The following is a 2693-nucleotide window of genomic DNA, read 5'->3' on the forward strand; positions in this document are numbered from 1 at the left end:
ATGTGTTTGATGATCAGAAACATTTTGTGTGACAAACATGCAAAAGAATAAGAAATCAGGAAGGGGGCAAATAGTTTTTCACACCACTGTATATTGGAGCAGGTGAGCCAGCTTCTTTGTTTTTTTTTCCTGATTAGGTAATGTTCTTATAGATTAATGGTGAAGGCAGCTTCTGACAGCCTCACTGTTTGGTAAAGTAAAACTATCCTTTACCTGAAATGATGTCCTCTTCTGACCAAATCACATCTCATGGAATCGGACCAGTGGCAGTCCTGCTTTATCTGATATGCTTGTCTCAACTGCTGGCACTTCAGATGAATGAGAGAGGAGCAGGCTGGCACCAGTGAGTGGTGTGTCTGGTGTTGGGGAGGAGGTGGCTGACTGGTACCCGCCACTGCTGGCATAGGGTGTGGAGGGAGAAGAGGCAGAGTGACTGGTAGTCTCCCATGATGGGATCTCTTTATGAATCATCCAGCAGTAATGTCCTTGTTAACTTCTTTCCATGTCCATGATATCCTTGTGAAATCTTTCTCCCTGCTCTTCACTCACCGCTCTGGGATTTCCAAGGAAAAATTCCAAAAGTGAATCCAAAAAGACATTGAGACTCATATTGCAAACAAATTCTGTCAACTTTTAGACAATTTCTTAATAATTTTGATATTGATTGTTAACTAAAAAGTTAAGTTCTGAGTTTTATGACATTGTGTTATGTTAATGCTTAATTGCATCCGAAATTTTTATTAGATGTTTCCTAGAACTGTTCCATAGAATTTGAGATGCATTCAATTTTAAGATGAGTTAACCATCCAAAATGAATGTGCAGCACCACATAATAAAGTAGCGTAGGTCAACAAACAGCAATGAAAGTGAAATCTCTTTGAATAGCAGGCAGACGTCAAAAAATAAAAAATAGTAACAATACAAAGCCAGTGGTAGATAGATAGATAGATAGATAGATAGATAGATAGATAGATAGATAGATAGATAGATAGATAGATAGATAGATAGATAGATAGATAGATAGATAGATAGATAGATACTTTATTAATCCCAAGGGGAAATTCACATAATCCAGCAGCAGTATAGGTGACAAGATAAAATAAAAAATTAGCTCTTTGAAAACATAAGTTATAGTTTTTTTGTGGTGTGTGTACAGGAATATTTTATAGGATTCTGTTTACGCTATGGACTTTCCTCATTATGTGATAAGTATTTAAATTGGCCGTTCTCTGTAGTTTTCTGCATCTTGTGATGTTAATAGGAGCTGCCATTTTGTGAGGTCTGTGGATCTCGGTTGCCAGGGGGTTAGGCCGAGGAGATGGTGACATCTGACAACCACTTTACACATTCTTATTTCCTGACAGGGATTCTTTATGCCTTAAATACAAAGAGGCATTAATCTCAGGTCAATGCTGCTACAATCCTTCCTTTCTACATTTTAAAATTGGAAAGGTGTCGACCTCAGCTGTAATAAATAAAAGTGCGGAACAGACGTATTGAGGTTAGAGTTGCTGATGCAGCAAAGATAATCTTAAATGAAGGACCCAAAATCCGATTAGAGGGGGGTCTTTAAATCCTATTCCACTCTGGTTTTATGCTGACACAATCCTTAGCTTTTGAGATATGGACAATAGCATTTTTGCCCACTTATGTCGATAGTCATCACCATAATTATGCTCTTCCCATGTATATTAAAATGCATCCAAAATCTTACTTGGTCGAGTCTTGTAAGGTATATAATATTTCACCCCGCATTTCATTGCAGGTATCTTTGTGTAAAAAGAAAAGGCACCCCTGGTTTCTGAGATGATCATCCTTAGCTCTGCTTTTTGAGCAGCCGAGGTGTTGACGGTTTAGGGCTTTTATTTTGACACCACTCATTGCGCTCCCTTCCGGAAGTACTCTCTTTCTGTGCATGACAGCTGTGGGATTCTCACGCGTCCTGCAGCGCGAATGTTCAACTGGCATCTTCTGAGCGATCGTGAGGCCTGAGCGGAGAAGCGGATCTGCGAAAAGTAAAGGTGTGTAACTGCATAATGTGTAGATAAAAGAAATGACACCACAACTGTGGGGTTCGCGACAGAATAGAGTTTTAGTTACCGAGCGGCACGTCGAGGCTCCTTGTAATGTTATGGGAGCCATGCTGGACTTGCTCCTGTGAGTTAAATAGCTCAGTCCCGCACTTGCTTTAAAGTCTGGTGCTTTGAATGTTTGTATCGCCGTACGTATGTCATGTAAAAGACCCCTGAATTTATTCAGCCAGGCGCTACAGCCACGCTTTTCAAACGGTACGTATGCATTTCCAAATAAAGGACCTTTCAATTATCACATGACAAGTATTACATATCATTTTCACGGGTCTTCGATTGAATAAAAAAACAAAATATGAAGTTGTGTATTAATTTTTTTTTTTTTTTTTGTAATTACTGTGATTTGATGGAGTTTCCAGTTGTTGATTATGATGAACTGACGATGCTACCAGATTCTACTGCAGGATTTGCAATATTTTATTCTTGCGATTTTAATGTCTGCTTCTGCAGTTGTGGGTTGCAAAAATGTTTAATTTACTAGCATCATCTACTCATTGTGAATTGTGCGATTGCCATTTCCTTTTCTCTGAGGGCTTCTGTTTCTGGAGTACAAAAATCACAGCAATATTTATTGTGTTTTATGTGTAACGCGTTCAGTTTGTT

General features: G+C 38.8%; 1 protein-coding gene across 1 annotated transcript in view; it reads left to right on the forward strand.

Annotated features, from left to right (window-relative positions):
* Nucleotides 1-1929: 1929 nt before the first annotated feature.
* The window catches only part of LOC120534469 (oocyte zinc finger protein XlCOF6-like), a 67745-nt gene continuing 66981 nt past the window's right edge, over nucleotides 1930-2693 (forward strand). The window contains exon 1 of the mRNA XM_039762068.1: nucleotides 1930-2021. The gene's annotated coding sequence lies outside the window, so the exon portion shown is untranslated. The remainder of the gene's footprint in view (nucleotides 2022-2693) is intronic.

Source organism: Polypterus senegalus, chromosome 8, assembly GCF_016835505.1.
Source record: "Polypterus senegalus isolate Bchr_013 chromosome 8, ASM1683550v1, whole genome shotgun sequence".
Taxonomy (NCBI): domain Eukaryota; kingdom Metazoa; phylum Chordata; class Cladistia; order Polypteriformes; family Polypteridae; genus Polypterus; species Polypterus senegalus.